Below are 24,175 nucleotides of genomic sequence, written 5' to 3'. Positions count from 1 at the left end.
AATTTCAACCTCCTGGATAATGCCTCACCCCTCCCTATCTTTCCCCTTTAGCAGCCTTATCTGTGTTTTCTACATATTTGACTATGTTTATCTTTTGTAATTTATTTCATGTGTAACCATTTTTGATTCCACCTTTAAGTGTCTTTTTCTTTTTGACTTACGTCACTTAGAATGATCGTACGTAACTCTTTTGGAGTTGTTGCAACTGGCCTTATTTCATTGATTTCCAGGCTGAGTAATATTCCACTCTACATAAGTACCACATCTCTTTTATCCATTTTTTCCTTCCAGGGACATTTAGGTTATGTCGAAGTCGAGGCTCTTTTAAACAGAGAGGCGGTAAACGTTGAGGTGCCTGTGTCCTGTCGATTTTTGTTTTTCCCAAGATATACGCCCATGAGTGCAAGTGCCCTATGCTCTGTAGCTCATTTTTTAGATGTTTTAGTAAACACAATACACTTCTCCAGAATGGCCGTTGGCAACTTACATTTCCACTATCAGCCTCACAGGGCTCCATTTTCTCCTCGCCCTGTCTTGCATTTCTGGTGTTTACACTTTATGAGGATGGCTCTTCTGACTGATGCGAAGTGATACATTTTGTAGTATTGATTTCCAGTGCCCACCTGTTTGGTTGGCTAAAAAGGGTGTATGCCCTTTTCTTGAATATATTCAGAAAAAAACGCATACGCCTTTTTTGGCCAACTGCATCGTTGGCGATGTTCAGCCCCTTTTCTTGTGCTTTAATGGCGAGTCCTTTCTACCTCTTCAAATCCCTTTCCTGCCATTCTCCCTTGCTTACAAGTCCTTTTCGGTGACTTACCTCAAGACGTTTTTCGACGATAGATATTTTCAGCTCTTCAGTTTCGTGAATTTTAGTGCCCCTGAGTTCCATTTTTCAACTTGTGTTTTTGGGAACTGGCCACAAAACAGCGGGATTTCCTCAAGCCCTATTCTGTTTCCATGGGTAATCTTAGCCTTTGGTCAATACGTCTTCCTGATTGGAAATTAGAGTGACATGTGCCTGTCCGAACACCTAGGACTTGTCTCTCATTGTTTCTCATCCTTCTGCTTCATCCTCTGGACAAATTCCAAACTCTGTGCAACAGGATGATGACGGTGCTGACACCCCCAAGTGGGGAGATTGTTAGGAAAGACGCTGGAGGGGTGAACCCGAGTACCAAGAGATGAGCAGATGAGATGCCTTTTCCAAACTCTTCCCGATCAGACGGTGTACCATCCTCTGGGTGTGACAGGCATATTTTAGCAGTAGCAAGGGTCCCGTGCATGTAAGGAGAACACCAGGGATTTTTTCAAATCAGTGTCTCCCCGAACCCCAAACTGGGGAATTTTTAAGCTACGGCTACACGTATGTTCATTAAGGGCCTTGGGAAGTAGGCAGAGTCCAAACTTTAGATGATTGAAGTCTTCAGGGTCAGAAGCACTCACCATTGGCTTCCCTTAGGTTACATTTTATCTGTCGTTGATAGATGATGTCGATAAAAATGTCTATTCTTTTTCAGATTATTTTCCCTTATAGGTTATTGCAAAATATTGAGTGTAGTTCCCTGTGCTATACAGTAGTTCCTTGTTGATGATCTATTTTATACATAGCAGTGTGTATGTGTTAATCCCAAACAGTTAATTTATTCCTCCTCCCACCTTTCCCCTTTGGTAATAATAAATTATAAGACTTTATACTTCTCAGAAATGGGGGAGCTGAAAGAGAGGTAGCACTTTCAATGGAAAAGCATCCAAAACAAGATTGAAGCTTCAGCCAAGATTATTAGATGCACATCCTTGGAAAGAAATCACTTCATTTCTCTAATGTTGACCTGACAAATAGGACAAACATCTTCACTGAACTTGCTTATATTAAAGTGATGGAAATATCCAATGTAAGTGTTAGAAACATCTTATTTTACCCGAGCCTTATACACTGCTCTACGTTAATTACAGTTTGGCTCACACATCTGTTCGCTGAAGTTACAGTGTTCTCAATTTCGGTTACTGATCCTCCAGAGTGGGCCCCAACAAGGGTCACCCTGCCCAGTGTCATTGGAGCCAACAGATCGAGACTGAGTTTGGTTCACAAGCAAAGGAAACTTTATATTTTGATCAGAGAATGGAGAGGTGAGAGTGAGCCCTCCCCCACGGGCTGTGGGTCCGGCTGCTGTGTAGGGATCCCGGCAGCGTCAGTGGGAGGGAGGGGGCGGAGCTCTCAAGGGCCGGGTTGGCTGCAGCTCAGGCTCTATGTTGCGGAGTCTGCATGGGGCCCCGTGAGCTGAGGTGTCGACCCAGCCATTCTGCACTAGGAAATCGGGTCTGAAGTGCCGGGTGTGGGACCTCTGCATGCGGAACCGTAGGAGCACGTGAAATTAGACAAAGCACAAAGGAAAAAAAGGTTAGACTATATTTTATTGCCCAGATTTTATTTTTATCTCCCAGGAATTTTTAATGGGCTTTGCCGGTGATAAACCCCTCCTCTGCCTTTTGTCCCGTTCCTCATTCTTGGGGTGCTGAGGGTGCAGACCCCTCTTCTGTAACTGCTTCGTGCTGAGTTGGGAGTCCTCATACCCGGGGGGGAGGGGCAGAACTTCTCCCCAGCAGCCTCCAGGTGACGTTGATTGGCCCCAGGCCCCCTGCCTCCCTGCTTGTCTGCCTGAGCACCAGCATTGGAAGCGTTATAGATTCTAATGACCTTTAAGGGTCCACGAAGGAGATGTGCAGAGACGCTGTGGGGGCCGGTTTCACCCCGCCCCACATTTGTTCGGCCACCTTAGGCTGACCGTTTCTGCCAGCCTAGATGCTCTGACCGGTAGTCTGCGCTTTCTTCAATTAAGCCCCTGAATTAACGTACAAACAGCACCAGGTGTCAGAGCCCTGCCCGCTCAACTCCCAGAGAGTCCAGGGTCGGTGGTAATCCAGGACCATGACGGCCACTGAGTCAACGGCCTTTTGAAGTAGCCAGGAGTCCAGCCGGTCTTATTGGCCGCCATCACCGCGGTGTCTGTAGGCTTTTCTATGGTGACAGCGTGATATACGGTTCCCCCGCCAAGCTTCTTATCTCCCCTCTGGGTGCAATAAGTCCTGCAAGCAGTAGTCTGCTCTTTTGGGGCACACTCTTGTTGTTTTATGAGAGAAACTCCAGGTCAAGTGATGTTCACACGAGTCGTCATGGTGCCCTGTTGCCCCCGGTTAACTCTCTGGATGTTAGAGTTGGAGGGCCTCCTCAGTCGAGGTTGGTGTGCCCACGGAGCAAACCCTGCAACTTCAGGGCATGGTTGGTGGTTAGGATCACCACGTGGGGTCCTTTTCCCTTAGGAGGGAGGTGGCCTTTTGGGCTGCTGATTTTCAGGTTTTTAGATACCGCCAGTATCTTGGCCAGATGTGGCAGTGGGCCAAGCCCCTTAGTGACCGTAGTTTATCCTACCTGGATGGCATTCTTGCATTGTTCCATTTCAAGTGGTCCCAGTTTTTGCACTAATTCTCCAATGGCGATTCACCTTTCACCGGGAATGTAAAGGTCAAAGGGTTTAGCTAAATTAGGGAGTTCCAGGGCAAGGGTCTGAATTGACTGTTCTTTCCATTCTTGAAAGGCCGCTTCTGGATTCTATATAAAAGGATCATCATCTTTTCCTTTCAATGTTTCATATAGAGGCCCAGCTAGTAGACTGTAGTTAGGTATCCAGAAGCAGCAAACCCTGGCCTCCCCAGGAACCCCTAAGCTGTCTTCTAGTTTTAGAAGGGGTAAGGCTGCAAATGGTTTCTTCCCTTTCCTGGGATGGGCTTCTCCGACCTTCTGTGAGAATGAAGGCCAGGCAGGTCACCTTAGTCTGTGATATTTGAGCCTTTTTCTTGGACAACTTCTATCCTTTATTGGCTTGGTAGTTCAGAGGCCTCCTTAGTAGGGCTGGCGATCAGAATGTCGTCTGCATATTGAAGGAGGGTTTCCTTTTCCAGAGGTAGAACTTTTAGGTCTTTAGCTAACGTTTCCCCAAAGATGGTGTGGGAATTTTTGAACCCTTGGGGCAGGACGGCTCAACAGTATTGTTTTTGTTGTATGTTGAGTCCTGCCACTCAGAAGCCAAAACTTCTTGTGACTCTGGGACTAATGGAATACAGAAGAAGGCATTATTGAAGTCTAATACAGAATACCATGTCCTGCTGGAAGGTAGCATGACCAGCAGGGTGTAGGAATTAGGAACTACTGAATGTATATCCTCGTTGGCTTCACTGACTGTCCTGACATCTATTACGGGGTCCCCAGCAGCCCACGGGACTCTCGTGGTCAGTCCCCTCCCAGGATATGGAGCTCACCTGGGCAGGTCCCCGGCAGCCCATGGGGCTCTCTGGTCAGGCCCCTCCCAGGTTATGGAGCTCACCTGTGCAGCTACCCAGCAGCCCACGGGGCTCTCATGGTCAGGCCTCTCCCAGGATACGGAGCTCACCTGGGCAGGTACCCCGGCAGGGCTGGGCACACAGGAACCGTGTACATAGCCCTCATTGACGAGCACCCGCAGCTCACCTGTCGCTCAGAGCTGACACAGAGCACCTCAGAGCAGGACTTGAACTAACAAACAGCAGCTCCGACAGGTCTGTGACCCTGGGCATCACTCCGTGAAGCCTCCCTCCACCTGGTCTTCCAGAGACTTCCACTGCACCCGGGGCACCAGGCCTCTGTCTCCACCCACCACCCACCCCTCCTCTCCGTGACTCCTGGGTTCCTCTCATTAGGAGAGGGTTTTCTTGAAGTTGTCTCCCACTCATGGGCCAGATAAAATGATTAGAAAACAAGCCAAAGCTGCAGCCCCTTGTCTATCCTGACTCTCAGGAGCCCACACCTGTTCCTTGGACCTGGCCGGTTCAGCAAGTTCCATTTTCTGCAACTGTGAGCCCCTGAGGGGTGATGATTGGCTGACCTGGGCAGCCTTCCCGTGCAGGCCAGCCCTCCCCAGGTGTGCCTGGGTTGAGATCAATATAAATACCACTCCAGGCAGCAAGAGCCCCTGCAGCTGTGCCTGACGCCATTTTCTCTGCCCTGTCAGCAGTCTCGGGCCTGGGCTGGTGGGAGGGAGTGAGAGGCCACGGCTTTGTGGGTGGCCCAGTGTGAGTGGGGCTCTGCTGGACTTTCTGCAGCAGTTGCCAGGCTGCCACCTGCTAAAGAAGAGGATGTGTCACCCATACCTGCCGCTGGAATTTCTCCCTGGGCAGAGGTGAGGAAGGAAAAAAGCAGTGGGGGCAGGGACAGGACGGGTGTCTCAGGCAGGTAAATGGAAATCTTCCAGAAGAGCACCCGGGGCCAGGACCATCCTGGCTGGCCTGCAGGCACCAAGTCGGCTGGCATGCTGTCACTCGTGTGGCTCCGTGGCCCTTCCTCTAGGCTTTCAAGTCCTTGTATATATTCAGGTGTTTTACCTGGGAAGGGTGGGAACAGTTCAGCAGCAACTGGCCTGGGGCTCAGCTCACGTTTACTCACAGACGCCTCGGCACGGTCCCCCAGCTTTGCAATGAGGACGCTCCTTCTGGGGGGGGGGCTGCTGGCTGAATGGGAGACGATTCCCCACCACTGACCAACTTCAGAATTGTTTACCACTGGAGCAAGTGCCCTGATAGGGTTTTCCTCTGTATAACTGGTGGGTTCTGGCTTTGTTTTTTTTCTTTTTTGGTTCAAGGTAGATATTATTCCTCTTTTTTGTATTTATAGATATAAGCATAGAAATAATTCATTCATATAAATACACCTATGGGAAAGGAAGAACTTTTCTTTCTGTTTGATTTTTTTTATTTTTTTTTTAATTTTTGAATTTTATTTATTTTTTTATACAGCAGGTTCTTATTGGTTATCTATTTTATACATATAAATGTATACATGTCAATCCCAATCTCCCAACTCATCCCACCACCACCACCCCCACAGGTTTCTCCCCTTGGTGTCCATATGTTTGTTCTCTACATCTGTGTCTCCATTTCTGCCCTGCAAAACCGGGTCATCTGTACCATTTTTCTAGGTTCCACATATATGCATTAATATACAATATTTGTTTTTCTTTTTCTGACCTACCTCACTCTGTATGACAGTCTCTAGATCCATCGACGTCTCTACAAATGACCCAATTTCATTCCTTTATATGGCTGGGTAATATTCAGTTTTATCTATGTACCACATCTTTATCCATTCGTCTGTCCGTGGGCATTTAGGTTGCTTCCGTTACCTGGCTATTGTAAGTAATGCTGCAGTGAGCATTGTGGTAAATGTGTCTTTTTGATTTATGGTTTTCTCAGGCTATATGCCCAGTACTGGGATTGCTGGGTTGTAAGGTAGTTCTATTTTTAGGTTTTTAAGGAACCTCCATACTGTTCTCCATAGTGACTGTATCAATTTACATTCCCACCAATAGTGGAAGAGGGTTCCTTTTCTCCATACTCTCTCCAGCATTTGTTGTTTGTAGATTTTCTCATGACGCCCATTCTAACAGATGTGAGGTGATACCTCATTGTAGTTTTGATTTGCATTTCTCTAATAATTAGTCATGTTGAAAAGCTTTTCATGTGTGTCTTGGCCATCTCTATGTCTTCTTGGAAGAAATGTCTGTTTAGATCTTCTGCCCATTTTTGTATTGTGCTGTTTGTTTTTTTAATATTGAGCTGCATGAGCTGTTTATATATATTGGAGATTAAACCTTTGTCCATTGATTCGTTTGCAAATATTTTCACCTATTCTGAGGGTTGTCTTTTAGTCTTGTTTGTAGTTTCCTTTTCTTTGCAAAAGCTTTTACGTTTCGTTAGGTCCCATTTGTTTAGTTTTCTTTTTTATTGCATTACTCTAGCAGGTGGATCAAAAAAGATCTTGCTGTGATTTATGTCAGTATTCTTCCTATGTTTTCCTCTAAGAGTTTCATACTGTCTGGTTTTACATTAAGGTCTGTAATCCATTTTGAATTTATTTTTGTGTATGCTGTTAAGGAGTGTTCTATTTTCATTCTTTTACATGTAGCTGTCCATTTCTCCCAGCAACACTGATTGAAGAGACTGTCTTTACTCCATTGTATAGTCTTGTCTCCTTTCTCATAGATTAGTTGACCATAGGTGTGTAGGTTTATCTCTGGGCTTTTTTTTTTTTTTTCCTTTTACACCTTTATTGGAGTATAATTGCTTTACAATGGAGTGTTAGTTTCTGCTGTATAACAAAGTGAATCAGCTATACATATACATATATCACCATATCCCCTCCCTCTTGAATCTCCCTCCCACCCTCTGTATCCCACCCCTTTAGGTGGTCACAGGGCACCAAGCTGATCTCCCTGTGCTATGTGGCTGCTTTGCAGTAGCTATTGATGTTACATTTGGTAATGTATGTATGTCCATGCCACTGTCTCACTTCGTCCCGGCTTACACTTCCCCATCCCCGTGTCCTGAATTCCTTTCTCTACGTCTGTGTCCTTAATCCTGTCCTGCCCCTAGGTTCTTCATAAACTTTTTTTTTCCTTTAGATTCCATATATCTCTGTTAGCATACAGTATTTGTTTTTCTCTTTCTGACTTACTTCAGTGTGTAGGACTGACTCTAAGTCCATCCACCTCACTACAAATAACTCAGTTTTGTTTCTTTTTATGGCTGAGTAATATTCCATTTTATATATGGACCAGATCTTCTTTATCCATTCATCTGTCGATGGACACTTAGGTTGCTTCCATATCCTGGCTATTGTAAATAGAGCTGCAATGAACATTGTTGTACATAACTCTCTTTGAATTATGGTTTTCTCAGGATAAATGCCCAGTAGTTGGATTGCTGGTCGTATGGTACTTCTATTTTTAGTTTTTTAAGGAACCTCCATCCTGTTCTCCCTAGTGAGAGAGAGGCTATATCAATTTACATTCCCACCAACAGTGCAAGAGCGTTCCCTTTTCTCCAATAAATTCCTCTCCAGCATTTATTGCTTGTAGATTTTTTGATGATTGCCATTCTGACTGCTGTGAGGTGATACCTCACCGTAGTTTTGATTTGCATTTCTCTGATGATTAGTGATATTCAGCATCCTTTCATGTGTTTGCTGGCAATCTGTATATCTTCTTTGGAGAAATGTCTATTTAGGTCTTCTGCCCATTTTTGGATTGGGTTGTTTGTTTTAGTGATATTGAGCTACATGTAAATTTTGGAGATTAATCCTTTGTCATTTGCTTCATTTGAAAATATTTTCTCCCATTCTGAGGGTTGTCTTTTCCTCTTTATTATGTTTTCCTTTGCTATGCAAAAGCTTTTAAGTTTCATTAGGTCCCATTTGTTTATTTTTGTTTTTATTTCCATTTCTCTAGGAGGTGGGTCAAAAAGGATCTTGCTGTGATTTATGTCATAGAATGATCTGCCTATGTTTTCCTCTAAGAGTTTTATAGTGTCTGATCTTACATTTAGATCTCAAATCCATTTTGAGTTTATTTTTGTGTATGGTGTTGTGGGGTGTTCTAATTTCATTCTTTTACGTGTAGCTGTCCAGTTTTCCCAGCACCACTTACTGAAGAGACTGTCTTTTCTCCATTGTATATCCTTGCCTCCTTTGTCATAGATGAGTTAGCCATAGGTACGTAGGTATATCTCTGGGTTTTCTATCCTGTTCCATTGACCTATATTTCTGTTTTTGTGCCAGTACCATATAGTCTTGATTGCTGTAGCTTTGTAGTATAGTCTGAAGTCAGGAAGTCTGATTCCTCCAGCTCTTTTAATTTCCCTCAAGACTGCTTTGGCTATTCGGGGTCTTTTGTGTCTCCATACAAATTTTAAGATTTTTTTTCTTCTAGTTCTGTAGAAAATGCCACTGGTAATTTGATAGGGATTGCATTGAATCTGTCGATTGCTTTGGGTAGTACAGTCATTTTCACAGTATTGATTCTTCTAATCCAAGAACATGGTTTATACCTCCATCTGTTTATATCATCTTTGATTTCTTTCAGCAGTGTCTTATAGTTTTCTGAGTGCAGGTCTTTTACCTCCTTAGGTAGGTTCATTCCTACGTATTTCATTCTTTTTGTTGCAATGGTTAATGGGATTGTTTCCTTAATTTCTCTTTCTGATTTTTCATTGTTAGTGTAGGGGAATGCAAGAGATTTCTCTTCATTAATTTTGTATCCTGAAAGTTTACCAAATTCATTGATTAGCTCTAGTAGTTTTCTGATGGCATCTTTAGGATTCACTATGTGTAGTATCGTGTCATTTGCAAACAGTGACAATTTTACTTCTTCTTTTCCAATTTGTATTCCTTTTATTTCTTTTTCTTCTCTGATTGATGTGTCTAGGACTTCCAAAACTATGTTGAATAATAGTGGTGAGAGTGGGCATCCTTGTCTTGTTCCTGATCTTAGAGGAAATGCTTTTAGTTTTTCACCATTGAGAATGATGGTGGCTGTGGGTTTGTCATATACGACCTTTATTATGTTGAGGTAGATTCCCGCTATGCCCACTTTTGGGGACTTTTTACCATAAATGGGTGTTGAATTTTGTGAAAAGCTTTTCCTGTATCTATTGGGATGATCATATTTTTATTCTACAATTTGTTAATATGGTGTATCACATTGATTGATTTGTGTATATTGAAGAATCCTTGCATTCCTGGGATAAACCCCACCTAATCATGGCGTATGATCCTTTTAATGTGTTGTTCAATTCTGTTTCCTAGTATTTTGTTGAGGATTATTACATCTATATTCATCAGTGATATTGGTCTCAAATTTTCTTTTTCTGTAGTATCTTTGTCTGGTTTTGGTATCAGGGTGATGGTGGCCTCATAGAATGAGTTTGGGAGTGTTCCTTCCCCTGAAAATTTCTGAATAGTTTGAGAAGGTTGGGTGGTAGCTCTTGTCTAAATGTTTGATAGAATTCACCTCTGATGCCATCTGGTTCTGGACTTTTGTTTCTTGGAAGATTTTTAATCACAGTTTCAATTTCATTACTTGTGATTGGTCTGTACATATTTTCTATTTCTTCCTGGTTCAGTCTTTGAAGGTTATACCTTTCTAAGAATTTGTCCATTTCTTCCAGGTTGTCCATTTGATTGGCATAGAGTTGCTTGTAGTAGTCTCTTAGGATGCTTTGTATTTCTGTGGTGTCTGATACAACTTCTCCTTTTTCATTTCTAATTTTATTGATTTGACTCCTCTCCCTCTTTTTCTTGAGTCTGGCTAAAGGTTTATCATTTTTGTTTATCTTCTCAAAGAACCAGCTTTTAATTTTATTGATCTTTGCTACTGCTTTTCATTTATTTCTGCTCTGATCTTTATGATTTCTTTCCTTCTACTAACTTTGGGTTTTGTTCTTCTTTCTCTAGTTCCTTTAGGTGTAAGTTTAGATTGTTTATTTGAGAATATTCTTGTTTCTTGAGGTAGGCTTGTATTGCTATAAACTTCCCTCTTAGAACTGCTTTTGCTGCATCCCATAGGTTTTGGATCACCATGTTTTTGTTGTCGTTTGTCTCTAGGTAGTTTTTGATTTCCTCTTTTATTTCTTCAGTGATCTCTTGGTTATTTAGTAACGTATTGTTTAGCCTCCATGTGTTTGAGTTACTTACGTTTTTTTCCCTGTAATTGATTTCTAATCTCATAGTATTGTGGTCGGAAAAGCTGCTTGGTATGATGTCAGTTTTCTTAAATTTACTGAGGCTTTATTTGTGACCCAAGATGTGATCTATCCCGGAGAATATTCTGTGTGCCATTGAGAAGAAACATGTAATCTGCTGTTTTTGGATGGAATGTCCTATAAATATCCATTAAATCTATCTGGTCTCGTGTGTCATTTAAAGCTCGTGTTTCCTTATTTTCTGTCTGGATGATCTCCATTGGTGTAAGTGTGGTGTTAAAGTGCCCCGCTATTATTGTGTTACTGTCGATTTCCTCTCTTATAGCTGTTAGCAGTTGCCTTATGTATTGAGGTGCTCCTATGTTGGGTACATATAAATTTATAATTGTTATATCTTCTTGGATTGATCCCTTGATCATTATGTAGTGTCCTTCCTTGTCTCTTATAACAATCGTTATTTAAAATCTATTTTATCTGATATGAGTATTGCTACTCCAGCTTTCTTTTGATTTTCATTTGCATGGAATATATTTTTCCATCCCCTCACATTCAGTCTGTATGTGTCACTAGGTCTGAAATGGGTCTCTTGTAGACAGCTTATATATGGGTCTTGTTTTTGTATCCATTCAGTGAGCCTGTGTCTTTTGGTTGGAGCATTTGATCCATTCACGTTTAAGGTAATTATCGATATGTATGTTCCTCTTACTATTTTCTTAATTGTTGTGGGTTTGTCTTGGTGGGTCCTTTTCTTCTCTTGTGTTTCCCACTTAGAGAAGTTCCTTTAGCATTTGTTGTAGAGCTGGTTTCGTGGTGCTGAATTCTCTTAGCTTTTGTTTGTCTGTAAAGCTTTTGATTTCTCCGTCAAATCTGAATGAGATCCTTGCTGGGTGGAGTACTCTTGGTGGTAGGTTCTTCCCTTTCATCACTTTAAATTTATCATGCCACTCCCTTCTGGCTTGTAGATTTTCTGCTGAGAAATGAGCTGTTAACTGTATGGGAGTTCCATTGTATGTTGTCATTTTTCCCTTGTTGCTTTCAATAATTTTTCTTTGTCTTTAATTTTTGTCAGTTGGATTACTGTGTGTCTCAGCATTTTTTTCCTTTAGTTTATCCTGCCTGGGACTCTCTGCGCTCCGTGGACTTTGGTGGCTATTTCTTTTCCCATGCTAGGGAAGCTTTCGACTATAATCTCTTAAATATTTTCTTGGGTCCTTTCTCTCGCTCTTCTCCATCTGGGACCCCTATAATGTGAATATTGTTGCATTTAATGTTGTCCCAGAGGTCTCTTAGGGTGTCTTCATTTATTTTCATTCTTTTTCTTTATTCTGTTCCATGGCAGTGATTTCCACCTTTCTGTCTTCCAGGTCACTTATCCGTTCTTCTGCCACAGTTACTCTGCTACTGATTCCTTTTAGTGTATTTTTCATTTCAGTTATTGTATTGTTCATCTCTGTTTGTATGTTCTTTAATTCTTCTAGGTGTTTGTTCCTTAATTTCTCTAGGTCTTTGTTAAGCATTTCTTGCATCTTCTCGATCTTTGCCTCCATTCTTTTTCCAAGGTCTTGGATCATCTTCACTATCATTATTCTGAATTCTTTTACTGGAAGGTTACCTATCTCCACCTCATTTTGTTGTTTTTCTGGGGATTTATCTTGTTCCTTGATCTGGTATAAAGTCCTCTGCCTTTTCATTTTCTCTGTCTTTCTGTGAATGTGGTTTTCCTTCCACAGGCTGCAGAATTGTAGTTCTTCTTGCTTCTGCTGTCTGCTCTCCGGTGATTGAGTCTATCTTAGAGGCGTGTGCAAGCTTCCTTATGGGAGGGACTGGTGGTGGGTAGAGCTGCATGTTGCTCTGGTGGGCAGAGCTTTAATCTGCTTGTCTGTGGATTAAATAAAAGTTTAATAAAAAGTTTAATCCACTTGTCTGCTGATGCATGGGGCTTGGTTCCCTCCCTGTTGGTTGTTTGGCCTGAGGCGACCCAGCACTGGAGCCTACCTCGCTCTTGGTGGGGCTAATGGTGGACTGTGGGAGGGCTCACACCAAGGAGTATTTCCCAGAACTTCTGCTGCCAGTGTCGTTGTCCCCATGGTGATCCACAGCCACTCCCCACCTCTGCAGGAGACCCTCTAACACTAGAAGTTAGATATGGTCATTCACCTATGGGGTGACTGCTCCTTCCCCCAGGTCCTGATGTGCACACTACTTTGTGTGTACCCTCCAAGAGTGGAGTCTCTGTTGAGACTCTTGAGTCTCTGAATGCAGTTGAGACTCTGAGACTCATAGTGGAGTCGCACAGACTCCGGGTCCTGTGAAACTTCAATGCTTTGTGGTTCTAGAAATCCTATAGGAGATGGTCCACAGCAGGTCAAGCTAATGCTGTCAGTAGAGGTGGTGAAGCCAAAGATCTGCAGTTCCGACGAGAGGTGCCAATGTACATACAGGACAAAATCATCTCGTGTGAATGTAGTTCAGGCACGTTTAAGATGAATGCAGTCATGTTAATGCCTGACACCATCTATCTTGTGCCCTTCCTCAGGGACCCCTTCCTCAGTTCCTGAGGCTCCTGTAAGTCATGTACAGGGGAATGGAGAGTGGGCTCCGTCCAGTCTGAGCCCTGAGTTACCCTGTGTGTATCTTAGGATACTTTGTATTTCTGTGGTGGCTGTTGTAACATCATCCCTTTCATTTCTGATTTATTTGGGCCCTCTCTTTTTAACAAAACATACTACTGTTGTCTTTTATTCTTTACAGAAGTTTAATAAGTGTTTGATCTAGTACCCTTACTCTATGTATACTTTTTGCAGTGAGATTTTTACTTTTGTTTGTTTTCTTGTTACTATCAATAATTAGTGAGACTTCTTTTAAGCTACCTTCAACATTGCTTATAAAGCTGCTTTATTAGTGATGTCAGAGCTTTAATGGAAGTCATGTTCCGGTTGTAAATTAGAATGCAATGTGCCAGCAAAAAGCTCCTTAAGTTTATGTCTCATTACTTCTTCTTTTTTAAATTTAATTTTTATGTTTTATCAGAGTAATTTCATTAAAATGTTTTGTTTGTTCTAGGTGTGCAAGATGTGGTTCTTTTACACATATACATGTATCTATACTTCTTCAGATCGTTTTCTCATGTAGCTTGTGACACAGTGTTGAGTAGTCTTCTCTTGGTATTCCGTAGGTCTCCGGTGATTATATATTTCACATGTGTTTCTATATCTATGTTAACCCCAATATCGTAATGTATCCAATCGTCACACCTTTCCATTTGGTGAACCATAACTTTGTTTAATGAATCTGTGATTGCCTTTCTCTGTGGAAATATCTTCATTGGTATCCATTTTTAGGTAACACCTATAAGTGATATCATAGGATATGTGTCTTTCGCTTTCTCACTTACTACAAGTTGCGTGATAACCTCGACTCATGTATGGTGCTGCAAATGGCATTGTGCTATTTTTGTCCTTGGCTAATATTCCATCTGTACATGTACCAGTTCTTTGTCCACTCACCTCTTGGTGGACTTTTTGGTTGCCTCCATGTCTTGGCTATTGTAATACTGCTGCAGTGCACATTTGCCTGCCTGTGTCTTTCCAATTCTGTCTTCTTATATTATAGGCCCAGGAGTGGGCCTCCTGTATCATATCGTATCTCAGGGTTTACCTTTAAAGTCACCACGATTCTCTCATTAGTGGCTCTTTCCAGGTTACATCCCACTTAAAGTTGAGGGTATGCATTTCTCCACAACACCTTCAGCATTTATTGTTTGTAGTTTTCTTGCTGATGGATATTCTGACTGGTGTGAGCTGATAGATCTTTGTGGTTGAATTTGCATGTGACTCATAAGGCATGTCCTTTTTATTTTTCAAACTGTGATTACAGCTTAGTTCTTCAAAGTGTTTTCTTAAAGTATGTGTCACATTTTGAAATTTATTGGCCATTACATCCCTCAAGACATTTTGAGGAAAGGTTTCACTTACAGCCCTGCAGTACTTGTTCACAAGAAGTGACCATTAGCACAGGCTTTAAAGCTTCTTTTGCAGGTAACAGCCAGAGTGCGGCAGCCTTTCTTCATTCCCCATGCTGGTACTAGGGAAACAGACCTTCTGGCCAGTGGTCTTCCTCGGTTATAAATTAGAGTGGAATGTGCCCGGATAAACCCCGAAAAGCTGATGTCTGCTTAATTTTGCTTGTTTTTTAAATTTAATTTATATTTTTATTGGAGTAATATTCCATTGTGTATATGGACCACTTCTTGATGCATTCCTCTGTTGATGGACATTTTTGTTGCTTCCAAGTGTTGGCTATATTAAATATTGCTGGAGTGCAGGATTGCCAGCCTGTGACTTTTTTTTTTTTTTGCGGTCCGCGGGCCTCTCACTGTTGTGGCCTCTCCCGTTGTGGAGCACAGGCTCCGGACGTGCAGGCTCAGCGGCCATGGCTCATGGGCCCAGCCGCTCCGTGGCATGTGGGATCTTCCCGGACCGGGGCATGAACACGTCTCCCCTGCATCGGCAGGTGAACTCTCAACCACTGCACCACCAGGGAAGCCCTCCTGTGACTTTTTGATTCTCATTTTCTCAGGTGATAGGCCCAGCACTGGGTGTGACTGATTGACTAGTAGCTCAGTGTTTACATTTTCAAAGCACCTCCATTCTGGTTTCATTAGTGGCTCTTACCACGTCCCCCTTAGAACCAAGGGTACGAATTTGTCCACAATCCCTTCAGCATTTATTGTTTGCAGCATTTTTACTAATGCCCATTCTGACTGCTGTGACCTGATAGGTTTTTGTAATTTGGGTTTGCATGTCTTTAAAAATTCCTAAAATTCATGATTTTTCCATACCTTTTTTTTTCTGTTAAAAAAAAAAAGTGTGAGTACAATATATCTCTTGAAATTTTCTTCTTGGAAGGTTGCCCTCTTTTGAATTTTTGGTCGATATTCTACCCCAGGATCTTTTTGGAGGGCAGGTGTCATTACAGAACTGCAAGTTTGGTGAATATTTAGTGACCATTAGCACTGGGTTTAAAGCTGCTGTTGTGGGAAATGGCCACAAGGAGGCAGCATTTCTCCATTCCCAAATCTGGGTACTAGGGCAGGAGAGCCTGTCTGGAAGTTGTGTACCTAGGTTGTAAGTTAGAATGGACTGTGCCAGGAGAAATGCCCATAAGTTTATGTCTCATTACTTCTTCTTGGTTTTTAAAATTTATTTAATCCGGGTAATGATTAGATATTGTTTGTCCAGGTGTACACAATCTGGTTCATTTGTACAATATGTATGTCTATTCATGTTCAGATCCTCTTCCCAGGTAAAATATTACAGAGTGTTCCATAGACCTCCCTTGCTATATGGTCAGTCTTTTTGATATATGTTTATAATATGTATTTGTATATGTATGCTAACGCTAATCTTAATTTATCCATTCTGCCCACCTTTCCTTTTAGATAAGCATACTTAATATCTAAGTCTGTGAGTGTCTTTCTCTGTGGAAATATGTTCATTTGTGTTAGTTATTAGATAACGCCTATAAGTGATATCATAGGATATAGATCTTTTGCTTTCTGACTTACCTCATGTTCTGTGATTATCTCCAAGCTCATCTATGGTGCCTCAAATAGCAGTGTTTCATTGTTTTCCACAGCTAATATTCCATTGTGTACATGGACCATTTCTTCTTTATCCATTCATCTGCTGATGGACATTTTGGTGGCTTCACTGTCTTGGCTATTGTGAATAAGGCTGCAGTGCAGCTTTTGCAGCCCGCGTCTTCTCGATTCTGGTCTTCTCAGGTGAGAGGCCCAGTGGTGTGACTGCTGGATTGAATGGTACCTCAATTTTTACTTTTAATCGCAGCTCCTTTCTGTTCTCATTATTGGCTGTTACCACTTTACATCTCACCAGCAGCTAGAGGGTACACAGTTCTCTAAAAGCCCTTCAGAATTTATTGTTTGTAGACTTTTTGCTGATGGTCAGTCGATTGGTGTGAGTTGAAATCTTTTTGTAGATTAGATTTGCATGAGTCTAATAATTCCTGAGGTTGAGCTTTTACCCATTTTCCTTTTTTTTTAAAAAAAAAGAGTCAAACTTACCTCTTCATACTATCTTCTTGAAAAATTTGTCAGTTTTGAATTTTATTGTCCACTCCCTACCTCTGCACAATTGTTTAGGGCAGGTGTCCTTTACAGCCCTGAGTCCTTGTGAATGTTAAGAGACCATTAGCTGTGGGCTTAAAGCCGCTCTTGCGGGAAATGGCCACAAGGTGGCAGAATTTCTACATTTCTAACTGGGTTTTTGGGCAGCAGAGCCTTCCTGGAAATCGTGTTAGTAGGCTTCAAATTAGAGTGGAATGTGCCAGGGCACATCCCCAAGAGATTATATCTCCTTACTTCTTGTTTGTTTTTTTTAATTTCATTTTTATTAATTATCAGAGCAAATTTGATTAAAATGTTGTGTTTGTTCTAGGTGTACAGAATCTGGTTCATCAGATCAATGTATCTGTCTATGCCTCTTTGGATCCTTTCCCGTGTATGTTATTATAGAGTGTTGAGTAGACATCTCTTGGTATTCCATACGTATTTTGTGATTATATATTTCATATGTATTGGTACATGTCTGTTAACACCCATATCCTAATTCATACATTCCTTACACTTTTCCATTTGGTTAAACATAATTTTTTTTCTTAATCCATGCTTTTCCTTCTCTTGGAAATAAGTTCATGAGTATCAATTTTTAGGTAACACCTATAAGTGATGTCATAGGATATCTGTCAGTTTCTTTCTTACTTCAAGTTGGGTAATTATCTCTAGGTCCTTATATGGTGGTGCAAACGGCACTGTTTCATTGTTTTCCATAGCTAATATTCCATTGTTTACATGGGCCACTTCCTCTTTGTGCATTTTTCTGTTGATGGACATTTTGGTTTCTTCCAAGTCTTGGCTATGTTAAATGTTCCTGCAGTGCAGGATTGCCAGCCTGTGTGTTTTGCATTCTGCTCTGCTCAGGTGATAGGCGCATCAAAGGACCTACCAGATCACGTGGTAGCTCAATTTTTACCCTTAATCGCACCTCCATTATGTTCTCACTACTTTCTGTTACCAGTTTACATCCCCCCAGCAGCTAGAGGGTACACAGTTCTCTGAAACCCCATTCAGCATTTATTCTTTGTAGACTTTTTTTGAAGAACATTCTGACGGCTGTGAGGTGAACATTTCTGTAATTGGATTTGCATGGCTTTATTAATTGCTGATGCTGCACATTTTTCAATTCCCTTTTGTTTAAAAAAAAAGACAAAATGTGCGTAAAATATGCCTCTTGACATTGTCTTCTTGAAATGTTGACGTCTTTTGAATTTTCTGGTTGATTTACGACCCCAGGATTTTTTTTGATGGCAGGTGTCATTTACAGTCCTGCAATTATTTTGAATATTAAGTGACCATTACCGCTGTTGTGTGAAAAGAGCAGAAGGCGGCAGCACTTCTCCTTACCAAATCTGTTTAATAGGGCAACAGAGCCATAATGGAAGTTGTGTGGTAGGTTGTAAATTAGAATGGAATGTGCCAGGAAAAGCCCCTTAAGTTTATGTCTCATTATTTCTTGTTCGTTTCTTTAATTTTTTATTCTTTATCATCACAGCAAATTAGATTACAATGTTTGGTTTGTTTTAGGTGTGCAAGATGTGGTTCTTTTACACATATACATATATGTATTCTTCTTCAGATCCTTTTCCCATGTAGGTTATGACACAAGGTTGAGTAGCCTTCTCTTGGTATGCCGTAGGTTTTTGGTGATTATATATTTCACGTGTTTGTATATTTGTATATCTCTGTTAACCCCAGTATTGTAATGTATCCAATCCTCACACCTTTCCGTTTGGTGAACCATAAGTTGGTTTAATGAATCTGTGATTGCCTTTCTCTGTGGAAATATCTTCATTGGTATCAATTTTTCGGTAACACCCATAAATGATATGATAGGATATGTGTCTTTCACTTACTTACTACCAGTTGCCTGATTACCTCTAGATTCCTCTATGGTCCTGCAAATGGCATTATTTCATTTTTTTCCTTGGCTAACATTCCATCTCTACATGTAGCAGTTTTTCTTTGTCCACTCATCTCTTGATGGACGTTTTGGTTGCGTCCATGTCTTGGCTATTGCAATACTTTTACAGTGCAGATTTTCCTGCCTGTGCCTTTCCAATTCTGTCTTCTTAGGATATAGCCCGAGAAGTGGGCCTCCTGGATCATATAGTAGATCAAGGTTTACCTTTTAAAGGCACCTCCATTCTGTTCCCATTAGTGGCTCTTACCAGGTTACATCCCACTTCAAATGGAGGGTATGCATTTCTCCAAAACCTCTTCAGCATTGATCGTTTGTAGTTTCTTTTGCTGATGGTTATTCTGAGTGTTGTGAGCTGATACTTCTTTGTGGTTGGATATGCATGTGTCTCATACTCCCTTGAAATTGAGCTTTCAGGCATGTCCTTTTATTTTTCAAGCTGTTATTGCAGCTGACTTCTTCAAATTGCTTTCTTGAAGTATGTGCCACATTTTGAAACTTTTTGGCCTTTACCTGCATCAAGACTTTTTAAGGGCAGGTTTCATTTGCAGCCCTGCAGTACTTGTGCATATGAAGTGCCCATTAGCACAGATTTCAAAGCTGCTGTTGCAGGTATCGGCCAGAAGGTGGCAGCATTTCTACGTTCCCCACTCTGGTACCAAGGGAAACAGACCTTCTTGCCACTGGTGTTCCTCAGTTATAAATTAGAGTGGAATGTGCCCGGATAAACCCACCAAAGCTGATGTCTCCTTACTTTGTTTGTTTTTGAAATTTAATTTATATATTTTATTGGAGTAATATTCCATTCTGTACATGGACCACTTCTTCTTTGTGCACTCCTCTGCGGATGGACATTTTCGTTGCTTCCAAGTGTTGCCTATGGTAAATATTGCTGGAGTGCGGTATTGCCAGCCTGTGACTTTTGATTCTCATTTTCTCAGATGATAGGCCCAGCAGTGGGTATGATTCACTGACTGGTAACTCAGTGTTTACCTTTTCAAAGCACCTGCATTGTGTTTTCGTTAGTGGCTCTTACCACGTCCCAATTAACACCGAGGGTACGCATTTTTCCACAAGCCCTTCGGCATTTATTGTTTTTAGAAGGTTTGCTCATGGCCATTCTGACTGGTGTGAGCTGATAGGTTTTTGTAATTTGGATTTGCATGTCTTTAATAATTCCTAATATTCAGCATTTTCCCACACCTTTCTCTTTTATTTAGAAAAAAAATGGTGAGTACAATATACCTCTTGAAATTGTCTTTTTGGAAGGTTGCCCTCTTTTGAATTTTGTGGTCGATTTTCGACCCCAGGAATTTTTTTTGAGGGCACGTGTCATTTACAGGCCTGCAGTGAGTGTGAATATTTAGTGACCATTAGCACTGGGTTTAAAGCTGCTGTTGTGGGAAACGGCCACAAGGCGGCAGCTTTTCTCCATTCCCAAATCTGAGTAATAGGGCAGCAGAGCCTTTCTGGAAGTAGTGTTCCCAGGGTGTAAATTAGAATGGAATGTGCCAGGAAAAAGCCCCTGAAGTTTATGTCTCATTACTTCTTGTTTGTTGTTTTAATTGTTTTAATCAGGGTAATGATTAGAATACAGTTTGTCCTAGGTGTACACAATCTGGTTCATTAGTACATCATATATATCTATTCATATACAGATCCTTTACCCATGTAAAGGATTACAGAGTGTTCTGTAGACCTCCCTTGCTGTGTGCTCGGGCTTTTTGATATATGTTATTAATCTGTATTTGTATAGGTACAGTAAACCTAATCTTAATTTATCCATTGCCACCACCTTTCCTTTTAGATAAGCGTATATGTTTTCTAAGTCTGTGTGTGTCTTTCTCTGTGGAAATATGTCCATTTTTTTCAGTTGTTAACACCTATAAGTGATATCATAGGATGTATGTCTTTTGCTTTCCAACTTACCTCATGTTCTGTGATCATCTCTAGGCTCATCTATGGTACCTCAAAGAGCAGTGCTTCATTGTTCTCCGTGGCTAATATTCCATTGTGTACATGGACCGCTTCTTCTTTATCCATTCATCTGTTGCTGGACATTTAGGTTGCTTCCATGTCTTGGCTATTGTGAATAAGGCTGCAGTGCAGCTTTTGCAGCCTCTGTCTTCTGGATTCTGGTCTTCTTGGGTGTGAGGCCCAGCGGAGGGCCTGCTGCATCGAATGGTAGCTCAATTTTTACTTTTAAACGCAGCTCCTTTCTGCTCTCATTATTGGCTGTTACCACTTTCCATCTCACTGGCAGCTGGAGGGTACACAGTTCTCGAAAACCACTTCAACATTTATTATTTGTAGACTTTTTGTTGATGGTCAGTCGACCTGTGTGAGTTGAAAGCTTTTTGCAGATTACATTTGCATGAGTGTAATAATTCCTGAGGTTGAGCTTTCATCCATTTGCCTCTTTTTTAAAAGACAGTGAGTAAAACTTACATCTTCATACTATCTTCTTGAAAAATTTTCCTGTTTTGAATTTTGTTGGCCATTCCCTACCTCAGGACAGTTTTTGAGGGCAGGTGTCGTTTACAGCCCTGAGTCCTTGTGAATGTTCAGTGACCATTAGCTCTGGGTTTAAAGCCACTCTTGCGGGAAACGGCCACAAGGCGGCAGCATTTCTACATTTCCAACTCTGGGTTTTGGGGCAGCAGAGCCCTTCCTGGAAATAGTGTTAGTAGGCTACAAATTAGAGTGGAATGTGTCAGGGCACACCCCCAAGATCTTATATCTCCTTACCTCTTGTTTGTTTTTTAAATTTAATATGTATTTATTATCAGAGCAAATTTGATAAAAATGTTGTGTTTGTTCTAGGTGTACAGCATCTGGTTCATTACATCTATGCATCTATCTATTCATCTTTGGTTCCTTTCCCATGTAGGTTATTACAGAGCGATGAGCTCAGTTTTTAACTTTAAACGCACCGCTGTTCTCTTCTCACTACTGGCTGTTACCAGTTCACGTTCCAGCAGCAACTAGAAGGTACACAGTTCCTAAAACCATTTCAGCATTCATGTTTTGTAGACGATTTTGCTGGTGATGATTCTGACGGTGGTAAGGTGAACGTTTTTGTAGATTGCGTTTTCCTGGCTATATTAGTTCCTGATATTGAGCATTATTCCATGCATTTTTTTTACCAAAATAAAAAGACAAATTGTGTGCAAAATATGCCTCTTGACATTGTCTTTTTGATATGTTGACGTCTTTTTAATTTTCTGGTCGATTTACGACCCCAGGAATTTTTTGAGGCCCGGTGTCCTTTACAGTCCTGCACATATTTTGGATATTTATTAAGTGACCATTATTAAGTGACCATTAGCTCTTGCTTTAAAGCTGCTGTTGTGTGAAACAGCCACAAGGCGGCAGCATTTCTCCTTTACCAAATCCGGTTACCAGGGCAGCAGAGCCTTAATGGAAGTCCTGTTCTAGGTTGAAAATTAGAATGGAACGTGCCAGGAGAAATTCCTTCGTTTATGTCTCATTATTTCTTGTTCATATTTTCAATTTAATTTTTTTATTTTTTATTGCAGCAAACTCGATTACAATGTTTGTTTGTTCTAGGTGTGCAAGATGTGGCTCTTTCACACATATACATATATCTAGTCTTCTTCGGATCCTTTTCCCAGGTAGGTTATGACACAATGTTGTGTAGTCTTCTCTTGGTATTCTGTAGGTCTTTGGTGATTATATACTTCACCTGTGTTTGTATATCTCTGTTAACCCCAATATCATAATGTATCCAATCCTCACACCTTTCGATTTGGGGAACCATAAGTTTGTTTCATGAATCTGTGATTGCCTTTCTCTGTGGAAATATCTTCATTGGTATCAATTTTTCGGTAACACCTAAGTGATATATGTTAGGTGTCTTTCGCTTTCTCACTTACTACAAGTTGCGTGATTACCTCTAGACTCATCTGTGGTGTTGCAAGTGGCATTGTTTCATTTTTTCCCGAGCTAATATTCCATCTCTACATGTAGCAGTTCTTCTTTGTCCACCCATCTGTTGATGGACTTTTGGTTGTTTCCATGTCTTGGCTGTTGTAATACTGCTGCAGTGCAGATTTGCCTGCCTGTGTCTTTCCGATTCTGTCTTCTTAGGTTATAGGCCCACGAGTGGGCCTGCTGGATCATATTGTAGCTCAATGTTTACCTTGTAAAGGCACCTCCATTCTGTTCCCATTAGTGGCTCTTACCAGGTTACGTCCCACTTCAAATGGAGGGTATGCATTTCTCCACAACCTCTTCAGCATTGATCGTTTGTAGTTTCTTTCCTGATGGTTATTCTCAATGGTGTGAACTGATACCTCTGTGTGGTTGGATTTGCATATGTCTCATAATCCCTTGAAATTGAGCTTTCAGGCATGTCCCTTTATTTTTCAAACTGTTATTACAGCTTAGTTCTTCAAATGGTTTTCTTGAAATATGTGCCACATATTGAAATATTTTGGCCTTTACCTCCCTCGAGGCATGATGAGGGCAGGTTTCCTTTACAACCCTGCAGTACTTGTTCAAATGAAGTGACAATTGGCATAGGTTTTACAGCTGATTTTGCAGGTAACGGCCAGAGGGTGGCAGCATTTCATAATTCTATGAAATGTAATTGAACACAAAATATTTTTTTTTCGTTTAAATTTCCGTTTTTTGTTGGTTTTTTTGTTGTTGTTGTTGTTTTTTGCGGTACGCAAGCGTCTCACTGTTGTGGCATCTCCCGTTGTGGAGCACAGGCTCCGGATGTGCAGGCCCAGCAGCCATGGCTCACGGGCCTAGCTGCTCCATGGCATGAGGGATCCTCCCGGACCGCGGCACGAACCTGTGTCCCCTGCATTGGCAGGAGGACTCTCAACCACTGCACCACCAGGGAAGCCCCACTGTTACTTTTTTAAAGTACAATTATAATTGAAGTTCTTTGTAAAAAGTGAAATTTAAAAAGATGAAAGGAAAGGATAATATTTTACCACTTGCCGTCCTTTCCCATTTACTGAAACGACCAGCATAATGTGTAGATTTCTCATTTTATCCAGGTGTTCTATACATCTGGAATATCATGCTTCTCACTGTAGAAAAACAGATTTAGCTCTCACACGTTTTGTAGGCTACATAACAGTCCATAGAACAGAAGTACCGACTATTTCAGACTTAGCTTTTTGAGAGACACTCAGGTTACTTTCTGTTTTATTTTGTTGTTCTTTTTTTTCGGGAGTGGTAGGAGTTTATTAATTAATTTATTTTTTATTGCTGTGTTGGGTCTGAGTTTCTGTGCGAGGGCTTTCTCTAGTTGTGGCAAGCGGGGGGCCTCTCACTATCGTGGCCTCTCTTGTTGTGGAGCACAGGTTGCAGATGCGTGGGCTCGGTGGTTGTGGCTTAATCGCCTAGTTGCTCCGCGGCATGTGGGATCCTCCCAGACCAGGGCTCGAACCTGTGTCCCCTGCATTAGCAGGCAGATTCTCAACCACTGCACCACCAGGGAAGCCCCCTATTTTGTTGTTATGCTAATTTGCTTTAACCCAAGAAAATATTTTTTGAAATACAAAAAAACAAAA

At 41.4% G+C, this 24,175-nt stretch overlaps 1 protein-coding gene across 1 annotated transcript in view; it reads left to right on the top strand.

The window, feature by feature from the left end:
• The window catches only part of LOC307174982 (uncharacterized protein), a 90,856-nt gene that overhangs the window by 59,126 nt on the left and 7,555 nt on the right, over positions 1-24,175 (top strand). Inside the window, exon 18 of the mRNA XM_079899676.1 lies at positions 22,194-22,258. The gene's annotated coding sequence lies outside the window, so the exon portion shown is untranslated. The remainder of the gene's footprint in view (positions 1-22,193; positions 22,259-24,175) is intronic.

The sequence above is a fragment of the Stenella coeruleoalba genome (genome assembly GCF_951394435.1).
Source record: "Stenella coeruleoalba genome assembly, chromosome: 1".
Lineage (NCBI taxonomy): Eukaryota > Metazoa > Chordata > Mammalia > Artiodactyla > Delphinidae > Stenella > Stenella coeruleoalba.
Note: the sequence above shows the minus strand (reverse complement) of the source record. Positions and strands in the feature narration are given on the sequence as shown.